The 14,761-nt window shown below is 34.0% G+C and overlaps 1 protein-coding gene across 26 annotated transcripts in view; it reads right to left on the reverse strand.

Annotated features, from left to right (window-relative positions):
* Positions 1-14,761, reverse strand: part of SOX6 (SRY-box transcription factor 6) — a 588,321-nt gene that overhangs the window by 312,414 nt on the left and 261,146 nt on the right. The gene's annotated exons all lie outside the window — the stretch shown is intronic.

Raw genomic sequence — 14,761 nt, forward strand, 5'->3', positions numbered from 1 at the left:
CAAAAGTGGACTCTAAATGGATTATAGACTTAAATGTAAAATGTAAAACTATAAATACTTTAGAAAAATGTTTAGAATATAGGGCTAGGCAGTGTTCTTAGACTTAACATCAAAAGCATGATCCATAAAATGAAAAATTGCTTTCTAGTACCTCTTTGAAAGTATCAACTTTTGCTCTATGAAAGCCTGTGTAAAAAGGATGAAAAGGCAAGCTGCAAACTGGAAGAAAATATTTGCAAATCACATATTTGACATAGAACTAGTATCTACATTAATAAAGAACTCTCCCAACTCAACAGTAAAAAACAATCCAATTAAAAGACAATAGACATGAATAGACATTTCACCAAAGAGGATAGGTAAATAGATGGTGAACAAGCACATAAAATGATGTCCAACATCATTAGCCATAAAAGAAATACAATTTAAGTCCACAATGAGAAATCACTACACACTATCAGAATGGCTAAAATAAAAATAACAAAACAAAATTCTGGCAAAGTTGCAGAGAAATTAGGTCACTCATACATTGCTGATGGGAATGTAAAATAGCTTTAGCTATTCTAAAATAGCTGGCAGTTTCTTATAAAACTAAACATCAATTACCATACAACCCAGCGACCATACTCCTGGGCATAAATTCCATAGAAATGAAAACTTAGTTGCATACAAAAACCTGCACACAAATGTTCATAGCAACTTTATTTGCTAAAAACTGGATTTTGAATTGATGCCTTTAGACAAATTGTGAAACATACATGTGCTATATACACTTGAAAACTGTTCAGCAATAAAAAAATATTATGAACTATTGATATACACACAACATGGATACTTCCGAGGAAATTATGCTGAGTTTTAAAAAATCCAATTCCAAACATGTACTTACTGTGTGATTCCATTCATATAACATCTTTGAAATGTCAAAATGTTAGAAATGAAGAACACACTATTGTTTGACAGTGATTTGGTACAGAGGGTGAGGGATGTTAAGAGTGGAAGAGAGGTGGGTGTGGTTGTAAAAAAAAAAAAGCAACACAAGGGATCTTTGTGGTGTTGGAACTATTTAATATCTTGATTATAGCAGTAGATATGTAAACCTATATATGTGATTTATAGGTGACAAAACTGTATAGAATTTAATATACACACCCCAAAACAACTGAGTATAATTAAAACTGGAGAAATATGAGTAATGTCAGTAAACTGTATCAGTGGCAATAACCTGGATGTGACATTATATAATAGTTTTATAAAATGTTAACACTGAGGGAATATGGCCCAAATGTTCACTGGATCTCTCTGTATTATTTCTTACAATTGCATGGGAACCTATAATTATCTCAATAAAATCTCAATATAAAAAATAGCAAACAATATAATTAGAGGTATAATCTATTGATAAGTGAAATGATATACAGTTTTTTCCAGCTTTATTGAGGTATAATTGACAAATAAAATTGCAAGATATATAAATATACAATATGATGATTAATTGTATACATTTGAAAGGATTTCCCCCTCCATCACCTCATCTCTGTACTATTTTGGAATGGGTAGGCATAATAATGTTTAATTTCTACTCTATAAGACTAATTTAAGCAAATTTCAATTATTTAATACAGTGTTATTAACTATGGCCACCATGTTATACATTAGTTCTTCAGACCTTATTCATCTTATAACTATAAATTTGTATACTTTTACCAACCTCTATTTCACCCACCCCCTAAAACCTGGTACCACTTTTCTGCTCTCAATTTCCATGAATTTGGTGTTTGTTTGTTTATTGCCACAAATCTCAGAGAATTAGGAAATCATGAGGGCTAAAGTAGTTAGTAGAAGATCAGATGTGATATGGATTTTGTACATTGTAAAATAGATAGATGGAAAATTTAGATAAGCAGAGGAGAGATGGAAGATTATTCTGGGTTTGGAAGGATAATGGCTGAACAAGAAGTATGTTACTATATAACTAATTCAACTTCAACATAGGGCTAACTCTTATATAAGAAAGCTCATTATGAGATTGTTACATCCTCAAGTTTCTTAGTCAGAAAGATCACTAGAGAAAAATTATAAATGGACCCTAGGAATCAAATTCTAATAATGTGTGGTGGCTCTAATGTGACATTCTAAAGAATGTCCACATTATATTCACATCAAGGCAAAAGAAAAAGCACAACAGATATGAAGGATAATAAATACTACTGTTAGAAAAACAGTTTTAAGCAAGAAAAAAATAAAATCAATGCTAGTCCCCATCAGGTACTAAGACTATCCCTAATCCCTAACTTCTGAAGCTATTACTGACTACACAGCAAAGAGTAAAGAATAGGAGTAGCCACAGTAAAAGCCAGTGACTCAGTTTTCACCATAGATTAAGATAATTAGAGCATATTTTAAAAAATTTTTTCACTTGTGTAGCTTCATACAAAGGGCTCTACTCTTGCATACAGTTACGTGGAATGGAGAACTGAAATGTAGTTTCAGAATAGTTAGGAAGCATATGTTTGACCTAGCGGACAACAGAAAATAAAATTGTATCTGGAGTTACATTCCCATTGGCAGCTGACTTTTGAACAATAAATGTGTACCAATAGAGAGAAGAAAGGGCCATGAAAAGAGGAACTTACTTTCATTTCCTATATTGACTTCCAATATTATGAAAGACAAAGATATGGTTAAGAGAGGCCTGGATGAGGGAGTAAAAAAGTAAATGCCAGAACAATAGAGGAAAAAGTAAGAACAAGAGACACCACTTCAGATCATTTAGCAACCTTCACTCATTTATTCAATCCACAAACATTTAATAAGGGTCTTGTGTTCTAGTCAATATTAGGCATTGGGAATAGAGCAGTGGACAAATCAGAGAGGGTCTCTGCTGTCACTGACTTCCCCCCTTTAGTGGAGTGAGAGAGACAAAAGGAAGACAAAGGAACAAAAGCATATGTGGTAGTGGAAAATGCTAGGGTGAAAACTGAAGAGCGTAATATGGTAAAGAGTAACTGGGACCTACTTAAGATCTAAAGGTTAAGTAAGGCTTCTCTGAAGAAGTGATAATTAAGCTGAGATCTGAATGACAAGAAAGAGTCAGTGTACATGGATCTCAAGGAAAATCATTCCAGACACATGGAAAAGTAAGTGCAAAGGAACTAAGACATGTTTGACAGGAAAACAAACAAACAACAACAACAACAACAAACCAACAGGTTGGAATAGCTGGAGTGGTTTAAGAAAAGGGTAAAGTAATAAAAGATGAGCCTTGAAAGCCAGAGTAGAGTGTTTGGATTTTAAACAATGAATTTTATTCTAAGCATAATAGAGACTGATGATCATAGCCAGATATGAATGCCAAAAAAAAAAAAAATGCCTAAACTCTCTATCAGATAATACCATGAAGAAGTAAAAGGGGCATAATTCTAAGTGACTGAAGTTAAATCATAAAGTAACTGGAAGTTTACCTGGAAGTGAGATCAGACTTTCTGCTATTAGTCAGAACGGGGCCTTAAAGGTCAAATTAAATTAATAATGGAAAAATTAAAATTAATATATAAACTTTTGTACATGTGAGATTTGTGTGAATAATATTTATAAGCATACAACATTAATTTACTGCTGTCTTCTGTATTCCAAAATAACATGGTCACTACATGTGACATCATCAAAAATAATCAAAAAGATCACAGGATTGTTTTTAGGACTTCTTACATTAGGAACATAATATAGTTTCCTCCAGACTCTTTCTTCTATCTGAAAACAAAGAGATATAGCCCAAAAGAACATTTAAGAATTATTGCATAAGCAATATGCAATGCTTATGCAATAATTAAATTCCCCATCTCTCTGGTCTATGACACAAGTAAAAACTTAAAGATAAGAGGTATTTCTGAAGGATCTGCTAAAAACTTCTAATTAAATGAATTAGGGCTGTATTCTGGAGTAGAATGGAATCCCGGTGTACACAGTTTGTTAGCTACCCTAAAGACTGCCCATTAACTAGTGGTTGCCTTCATTCACAAGCCATACATTAGCACAGTGTTTCTGCTGCTGTTGCTGCTGCTGTGTGGTTCTTATTGCAATTAAGTCAATACTTTTCACATTTTTCATAGTTATTTTTCATTATACCTTCGATTTTTTTCTAACTATGTATTTGTATTTACACATTTTCAATTCATTATCTGAAAGCAATTAGGGATGTTCACAGGCTTCTAACTTCTGCACTTCAAATGCTAGTGGATGGTCTATGTATTATGACCTCACTGTGGGAGTTATCTGGCTTCTCAGTTATGGCTTCTCAGTTATACTTAAACCCTCAAAACATAAATTAAGAAAGCTTATGATAGGTCTAAGTGTCCGTTATTCAGCATTAAATTATGGCCTCATATGGTTAATAATTATGGCCATGAATTCTCTCTAAGGCCCAAATCCCCCTTACAACAACCAGACAAATGTAGACTTACTAACCCTTACTTCTTGTAGATCATGGTACCCTACCAACACCCACTTCTGTTTGCCAATCTCTCAAACCATACACAAAACTTTCTGAGCCTATTACCCATGGCTTCATTTATAAGTACCTCATTGTACAATAACTTTCACACATCAAAATTGGATGGGATTTTTTATCTCTATCTTCATAAAGATTATAACATCAGAAAAAAGAGACTGGGAATAGTAAAGAATGATTTTAAGCATAATAAAAGAAAAATGAGTCATGAGATTGGTTCAGATGACTTCTAGCCTGAAAACAGTTTGAAAAAGAAAATTAAAAAAAAAAAAAAAAGAAAATTACTGATAATGCTGAAATTGAGATACAAACTCTAAAAGAAAATCAGAGCAGCACAGAATTTTAGAATTTGGCCTTTAATGCTAGACTAATGTCCATGTTTTCTGAATTAAGAAACTTGTGCTAACATCAATCAATTAATTAACTATTAATCAATTATTAGGCACTACCCAGTAAGTTATCAGAGTCAGGACAAGAACACATATTGTATTCAGGCCAGTATCTCAAAGGATTCTCAAATTAAACATTCTAAGGAAAAGATAAAGACTTCCAGCTAACAAGTCAACTGATTAGAAAACTGTCTATTTCAATATAAATGCAAGACAGAACTGTGGCAATAATCAACACATTTGCTAGTTAATCTTGAGCTTGAGGTAAGTATTTAAGAAAAAAATTATTGGGAGCCAGATATGCCTAGAGATTGGGAATTTCTTTAATTCAAAAATCACAGCAGACTGGAAACGTCAATAAAGAGGATCATAAGGGGAAAAAAGTGTTTCCTAACAAACCTAGTAATCATAGTCCAGTGGGAGAATGACAATACGCTTGTGCTCATAGTTGAAAGAAGGGTTGAAGAATTCTATTAAGATACAACAAAAGGAAAGAGGAAAATTGCAGTGAAGGGTCCACCAAAGGCTCATGTGAGCTTCGGAAAAGCTCAGTGATAAAAAGAAACCTGTACTAGACATTTTGGGGAAGGTAGAGCCAAAAGGTATAGGCAGTTAAGTTAAAGCTTTCAAGGATTATACTACACACACGCATGCACGCACGCATGCACGCACACACTGTAGCTCCAACTTCTTTGTGTAATGTTTTCCAACAGAGTGGAAAAAGAATACAAAAATTGGTCAACAGCAACCCCACTCCTGGGAATACACTCTAGAGAAAAAACTCATGCACATGTGTGTATTAGAAGACAGTCATAAGAATGTTCATAGCATCATTGTTTGTACTTGTAGAGAACAATAGCACCCAAATATCTAAAGAGGAGAATATACTCCTGTATATCATTCTATGGAATAATGTACAGACTATTACATGAAAATGAAAATGGACGAGAGCTGTACACTGCAAAATTGAGCTTAGAGTAGAATTATGAGTGTAGGAAACAAGGTGCAGAAGGTTACAGTGTAGTACCACTTTTACAAAGTTCTAAAACCCAAACAACGGTTTCAAAACAAAAAGGGAAAATGATAAACACATAGTTCTGGCAGGAGTTACATCTAGGTAGAATATAAAGGGATTGGACAGGTGAAAAAAACATAGGCAGATTCGAAATAGCAATTTGTATTAGGTTGGATGATGAATTCACAGGCATTTTAAAAATTATTATGCCTTATTACATTCATATGTCAAATATCACAAAATAAACACATATTTAAATTTACCACTTCTTTTCATATTTATTTTTCTTTTCATTTTATATATATATTATATAAGAAAAAGAATATGAATCTAAAAACCACTCCTATTACTTCTCAGAATCCCAAGCATACATCTTGAAGTTGATCTAATAAATTTTCAATGGAAAAAATGTGAAATGCCTACAATACACTCAAACTCTACAGGCTCGAAAATCATGTAAGAATATGACTTATTTCATCAAACCATCAGGAGGCTGCATCCTCTTTCTAAACAACAAAATGCCAGAACGCCTTCTTGCTTCCCAGGTGAAGAAGAAAAAAAAAATCAAAGGCAATTGCCTGCATCTGCTCTTAACATTCTTAGAGCTTTAAGAAAAGAATGTTTAAATCTGAAGAAATAGAAATGAGCCAAGAAATTTGAAGTATCTTTTCAAGGCAGAGACATGCAAAATGGAGTTAAGAAAAAGATTCAACCAACTAGTGCATTGCCAACGCTGTAAATGGGAGTTGTAAAACAACAACAAATTGAAATAGCCAAGATTCATCCAGAATGTCTGGGGCTCACAGGAGTCAGACTGATTATATTGTTTATAAAGTTATATAAGAGGATGTGCTGTTTCCAAAGAATTAGAAAGCAAATATACTTCACACAGGAACATACCAAATATAATTCTTTTCATAATTAAAAAACCAGTAGTTCTAGCTCATTTTTATCCCTAGTTGCACAATACTTTCAGAAAATATGTTTATTTAAAATATCAGGCACTAGATAGGTATTTACTATGAATATACAAATTCTTTAAAACAGAGGAAAGGCAAAATATCATAGGAGGAAAGATGTAGTATTTTATTTTTTTATTTTTTTATTTTTTTTTAAGATGTAGTATTTTAAAAAGAAGAAAAAATGAAATGAAGTTGAATCAGCATTGCTCTGAATACCTGATTGCTTCTTCACTTAGAGTATGAGTGGTCTTGGGGAACTTCAGCATTTAAATGACTTGAAATTTCCAAATATTTGAAATAATAATTCTGCAACTTTTGTAATGAATACTTAATGTGTTTCTTAAGCAAAAATCCAAAACCCTTCCAATTTTTCCCATGAATGAGAAATATACAGAAGAGTTTGGATCTCAAATATTCTAAATGCTTCACCAACATAACCTTCAATCACAACAGTGGCAAACGTAATATCCATAAATTCTGCTTTAAAAAAATTATTTTGATGCTCTAGCATGGTATGAATGTTAACAACTTCTTCTTCTCCTTCTTCTTCTTCTTCTTCTTCTTTTCTTCTTCGCATGGGCTTTTAATAGATTTTTTTTTTCTCTGTTATAACAGGAACACATTGCTCTTAACTGGGTACTATCTGAAAACCTCATCCAAGGCTTTACCAACCTCTCTCACTGACAACATCATATTCCGCATATTTCTCAGCAGGGAAGATTGGCTTCCAGTGGGGAAACTTTAGTATCAGCTTTTCCAAAAAGCCTGAAAGGAGAGTTAAACTGAATTGCTCTTCCAGAAAACAGGAACGTCATTGCTGCCAAATGCTAAATCCCCTAACACCATGGGACATTTCCTATGATTCTGTCTGTGGCGAAAGATGAGATTCCTGTAATATTTCTCTTAAAAAAATGTATCTTCAAATAATAACAGTAATGGCAATTATAATAGTAACAGTAATTATAATTATAGATGCTATGTGTTTTATATATTTCATATGTGAAATCCTCACACAACCCTGAAAAGTAGATATCATTCATCCAGTTTTACTGGTGAGGGAACTGAAGCACAAAAAGACTAAGTAATTTGTTGAAGGTCACACAGCTAGAAAATAATGTTGGCTCCATTTATTGTGCACTAACTACATGCTGGTAATACACTAAATGCTTTAGTTGCATTAACTAAATCTTGATTCTTGTAATAGCACTATATTTATGTCCAGTTTTTGATGGAGAAAACTGAGGCACAGAGAGGAGCCCTGTGTTATCTACCTGGCAAATGCTGAACTACGTTTCAAACACAGGCAGTGTAGCTCCAGAACCCATGTTCTTAATCAGGAGGCTATACTTCCCCTCCACATAATAAAATTTATGGTTAAACACAAATCTAGCTCAGAAACATGACTTTCAAAACTGAGTTTCCCCATTGTTTATACCACATTCCTCCTTGAGTACAGCAAAAGCTATCAGATAAGCAATACATGCCAACATATATACTAACTAAATATAACTCAGTAAAAATATATGTAAAAATCCAAGTTATTGTTTAGAGATGTGAATAATGATAATAATCTGTCAGATATACACATAAACACGTGTTCATTCTTGTGAGGGGTAACAGCTGCATAATCCATTGGAAAGGCTATCCCACCAGGAATCCAAAGCTCAAATGCTCCTGCCCTTTCTCCACATACACAGTCAAATGAAACCACATACTTTCATTATCATGATAACTGTGGCACACAATTCCACTGGGCAAATGCTCTAATTTCTGTCCAACATATATCCTATGCAACTGTACCTAAACCCCACATACTTCCCATTAAGTTTATGGCTTCTATCAGAGCTCACATGTTCAAATATTTCTATCTAGTATCACTCCCTTTTAATCACGATAATTATTACCTAAAAAATATGTAAAAGAGCCAAAAAGAGAAGGATTTACTTTGTCAGAGAGTTGAGGTTTATATCATTGTATTCCTTTCTCTGCAAGTTCACATGCCTCCAGAACCTGACCCAAACCAGTTCACTCGGCCTAGGATCATATACTTAGTAGTATGATACACAAGACATGATAGTGGCTGAAGCACTATTATTAAAGAGAGATTAAAACAGCTGTACATTATGCTGAAGCACTCACTCTTCCCTTTACAAACAGACGGTCCTGGATTACAAGCAGCACTTGACCATTTAAATCACGACAACAACCAGATTTAACCAGCTGGGCCATATTCTCCTAGGCAATGCCTGTTGACCTCCTCAGTCGCAGCTGCTCAAATGAAATTCTCATTAGACAACTTATTTTCAGAAGCCAAAGGACTCTCTGATTAAATATATGTATTTAGATATAGAAGTCCTTTTTAAAGTATTCATTTTCTGACAACTGTCGCTTATGTTAGAGCCCAGCTACATTGGCAACAAGATGGGTGATACAAGGATAACTAAAATTCATCATTTAATCACAGCTGAAGGATTTTTATCTTGGAAGCATTTTAACCTGAACCTATCATCAAAGCTTTCTGCATATTCTATCCACCAATAGCAACACTATTTTAAAAGGTAGATTCTGTTCATTCTATCCATTATCTATCTATCTATCTATCTATCTATCTATCTATCTATCTATCTATCTATCTATCTATAATCAATATTCCTATCTACCTATGACCAAAAAATCAAGGTTAAATTTTCAACAAAATAGAAACCTTGTCTATTTTCCCACAAGTCTCACTTTCAGAGGAGGCACTTCAGATAGAACACCTTTGTTCATCAGTGTTTCAGCAATCCAGTCAAATCACTGCTCTGAAGAAGGCATTTCTTTAGGGATGGTAGATAAAATACTGGACAATTATTTGGCTGATGAAAGAATCTGCCTGTAAAAGAATAACTTCCCTAATGCTATGTGGAGAGTTTTTGTTTTATCATGTAGATATTGTTTTTAACTAGGCCATAATAAATAAACTTTTTATAGATCAGTTCCTATATATGAGGGGAAGTGAAGGGGAAATTATTTAGCCTGATAAAGTTAAAACATTCTCCAGAACAAGAATGACTCAGGAAAAGTCATGTTATCATGTCAATCACACAGGTTCGTAATTTATGAGGTATGGCCTTCAAACCAGAATAGAGAGGTGAGAGAGAGGCAAGTAATGTATTTGGAAGTTCTTATATGTCCCATAGGATAAGAGCTGTTTCACAAGAGGAGAGGGACCTGGGGCTTTAAATAGGGACAAAGCCCAGGCAAATATTGGTGAAGCTATTATACTTCCTCAGACCTGAAATACGGTTTTATAGAGTCAGAAATCCCATTATACTGTTCTGTAGTATTGCTCCAAGCAGATAATTAAAATTAGGAATCAAACTCAAAGTAGAAAAGAGAAATCCTCATGGCTCCCATTTCTAAAACATGTTCCTCTACTTTAAAAAAAAATTATTATTAATTGTATTACCACCATCCTGCTCACTCAAAGTTTAAAAAGTTTGAGCAACACTTGAACCATTCCTCTCCCTTGGTCTCCTCACTTAAATGTGAACTCCTAACAATTCTATCTCCTAATATCTTTTCCATATGCACCCCTTCCTCCTTTCTCATTTCTGCTGCCTTAGTTCAGGACCTCATTATCTCTAGCCTGAAACAATTTCCTCAATGTCTTTCCTTCTCCCATACATCCTACAAGGAGCTGCCAGATTAACTTCCTGAAGGACAGCTCTAAATCCATCACCCTGTTGTGCTGAAAAAATAGTCAATGCTTCTTCCACGACCTTCAATCTAAAGTACAAACTCCTTAGCCAAGAATTAAAGAACCTCAGTGAACTAAACGCAAACTACTTTTTCAGTCTTAAATCCCATATACATCTTCACATTCTTTAAAATAGAACATGAACTGTTGGCTATTTTATTTACTTTTTTAGATTTTATTTATTTATTCATGAGAGACAGAGAGAGAGAGAGAGAGAGAGAGAGAGGCAGAGACACAGACAGAGGAGAGAGAAGCTCTCCCTGCATGGAGCCTGACATGGGACTTGATCCTGGGTCTCCAGGATCAGGCCCTAGGCTGATGGCAGATGCTCAACCGCTGAGCCACCCAGGGACCCCCTGTTGGCTATTTTAAAGGTCTCTGCCTATTCTGTCAGCCTGAAATGTCCCTCCCCTGAATTTCTGCCTATCCAAATCTTTTATTCTCCAAGACCAGCTAAGACTCATTTCCTTTAGAACCTTTCCATGGCTTCCTAGGCCATGGAATCTATTCTGTAAATTCCTATAATATTTTATCTATATGACTCTCATGGAATCTATCATATATTAGACACTGAATTAGAGTTCACTTTGTATATATTCTATCTATCTATCTATCTATCTATCTATCTATCTAATCTATCTATCCATATATCCTACTAGAATATGAACTCTTTAAACTTAGAGACTGTTGTTTTATTTATGATGGGTGCCCCATAACATGTAGCATAGAGGTTCTTAACATAGGGTCCACAGGCCTCAAGACTCCATCTACAGGATTCAGGGGGCCTTGAATGGTGAACCTGGATGGAAAAATTCTTTTCAACTCACCTCTAATTGAAAATTTGCACTCCTTAAATTGTGGATGCAGGGAACAAATCATAAAATATTCATAGTATGTGTGATGCTGTAACCAATAGAATTACAGTATATTTTTATATCACATCGTACTAGTTCATATCTCAAAATATCTTTTATGTTTGTCGCTACTTTAAAATTTTGGTATTTGAGTCCCTCCAATAAATATTGTTGGTTAATGCATTAGTAAAGTAGCACTTTCTACCATATCACAAAAATTTAAAATTATTTAACAGTTTTATATAACTAATTTTCTCTGTAATTCCATGGATTTCACTTTGTGCATTTAAACTAAGAAATAACCTATAGGCTTCACGAGACCAACAAGGAAATACATGGCCAAAAAGAAAAAGTAAGCAGGTCAGAATCCCTAGATTCATAGCACCTTGCAAAATAAAGAGAAAACTTACAGAAAAATAATCATGATACTATGTAATTCTTGATTAGGGCTATATAAAATATATATGATGAAATATAAAATATTGTATAAGAATATTGTTCATGAAAATTCATAGAGCTTTGGCATTAGAAAAAGACCAATCTGGGATGTCTGGGTGGCTCAGTGGTTGAGTGTCTGCCTTCGGCTCAGGGCAAGATCTCGGGGTCCTGGGATCGAGTCCCCCAGAGTTCTCCAAGAGGAGCCTGCTTCTCCCTTTGCCTGTGTCTCTGCTTCTCTCTTTGTATCTCTCATGAATAAATAAATCAAATCTTTTAAAAAAGAAAAGAAAAAGACCAATCTAAAATGGCAGTTAAGATTACCACCAATTGGGGCACCTGGGTGGCTCAGTCATTTAACGCCTGCCTTCTGCTCAGGGTGTGGTCCTGGAGTCCCAGGATTGAGTCCCATATCAGGCTCCTTGCAGGGGGCCTGCTTCTCCCTCTGCCTATTTCTCTGCCTCTCTCTGTCTCTCTTTCTCTCTCTCTCTCTGTGTCTCTCATGAGTAAACAAATAAAATCTTAAAAAAAAAAAAAGATTGCCACCAATCTCCAAGAATAATTTATTATCTTCTAAAAATTATTCCATACATGGAAAGGTACAACCGTTAGAGAGTTAATCTTGTTATGAATGATAATCTGGTTCCTTGCAACTTCTTGTCACTGACCTTCATTCTATCCCTGTAGAACTATATATAGAACAAACCCAATCCTTCCTCCACGTGACTTTAACTCTTTAAAGACAACCATCATATCATCCATCATCTATTTTCTCTGGGTTTAATATTACTAGTTTCTTTAATCATTCCTCTTATTATTTAACTGTAATGTCTATTATCATGTCAACTGTTCTCCTCTGAAAATACCCCAATGTTTTTTAGTCCCTCTTAAAGTGTGGTGATTCTCAACTCAATACAATAATTCAGATGCATTCTATTGAGCAGGGAGGGTGTTTAATGGGAGTACCACCTTTTAAAGGCTGCACACTGTAATTCTAATAATGCTGACTGAGATAGCACTAGCAAATTGTTGGCAATATTCATCATGCTGACCCCAGTGCACTTTCTGTCACCTAAAACCATAAGCTTATATATTTTAAATTCATATGTCTGCTATTTGAATTTCCTTCAGTAATTATTTGTGCAGCTAGGAGTTTTGGTCACAATCTCTGGACTTAACAATAAGATCTATTAAATTTTACTTTGATGGATTAGTTTTAAGTTAATATTTTTGGTTTGTCAAAACCTTTTGAGTTTTGTTTCTTTCATACATTTTATGCAGTATTCCTCCCAGATTTGTAGAATCTGTAAGTTTGATGAGCATATCCTTTTTTACTTCATGTTTATACTTAATATATCATATACATTAAAATACACTAAAAAATGCCGAATTTCTGATCCCTAAAATATGTCTACTACAGAAAACAAAGTCCATTAAAGTACATAAAAATGTTCTTTGATAGTGATAAAGTACTCTCAAATGAGAGGTCTCATTTTGTAGGTCCCTCTCTTGTACCAAATCTTTAACACAAAATAATAAAGAGGAAGAAAAGAAAACTAACCATGACTTGCAAGAGAAATATTATTTTAAATTTTCTAGGAGTTCACACTGGAAAAAAATCATCACAATCAATTTCTTTATTTTTACATTAAAGAGCTCTCTAAAGTACTTTGAAAACCACTTTCTTATAGGACTAAACCATCTTTTTGGTAAATCATAATTAAAAATAATCTAGCAATCTCACTTATTCAGAGATTACTGATCTGACAGCTTCACTTATTCTAGAACATAGCTGAGTAGGGGAAAATAAAGTGTCTGAGCAGCCAAAAGTCTATGAACTAAAGATCATGTATATTACCCAGAATCTCTCAGAGATTCACCCAGACATATATGTTTATATTTTACTTATGGTCTAGAGGTTATTATGATCATCTATTTTCATAATTTATTAATGAGAAAAGAAACAAATTAGAAATTATTCACAACTATGCAAAAAGTAACAGCCTGCAATCTGATATTGAAGGAGGAGAACACATTTCACGCATGCACGCACACACGTATGAAAAGATACCTATAACAAGTAGATACAAGAACTCAAAAGTTTCGTAATTGCAGAGAAATAACCATAAAGCCAAATAGTCCTAATTATCTCAATGATCTCTGGGGGCATCATTACATTATAGCTTGATAAAATGACATTTATAATATGATAATCATAACAATACCCCAAGTTTATGTAGTTTACTGCTCATCAGAGACTTCTATATTCATTATTATAGTTAATTCTCAAAATGTTTGAGCTACCAAGTCAAGTATTAGTACCACAGAAAATTTTAGTTTTGTGGCTCAGAGAAACTGAAGAATTTACCCAGGGTCACATAATTATTAGATAAGTATTGGAGTTCATAAGTCTACTGCACCATGACCCTGAGTCATCAAAAAATATTTACATTTTGTGCCATATAATCTGGTTGGTAAGTCAGGGAAGTGTGTGATACACTTTAGAAATTTCCATTAGTGCTCATGTGATGGACACATCCACAAAAATTAATTTGAAACTTTTAAACTTCTAAGCCCTTCTAGGAATAAAATTAAGTTACATGAAAAATTTCCTTATATCTCTATTCCTCTGCAGTGCCAGAGAACTCTAAATTTAACTTACAATGTTAGCAATAAATCCAGAACCATTAAGTACCCTACATTTCAGTCTAAAATCAGTACCTAAAGAACATACATTGTACAGCAATCACTTATTTTGATTTCTTTAATTTAAAAATATATTAGAATCTTCTTTCTTTTGTTTTTTAGAACCTAGACAAACCTAAGTGGACTCTTGAGAGAGTAGAGAAGGTAGATG

This window comes from Canis lupus, chromosome 21 (assembly GCF_011100685.1).
Source record: "Canis lupus familiaris isolate Mischka breed German Shepherd chromosome 21, alternate assembly UU_Cfam_GSD_1.0, whole genome shotgun sequence".
Lineage (NCBI taxonomy): Eukaryota > Metazoa > Chordata > Mammalia > Carnivora > Canidae > Canis > Canis lupus.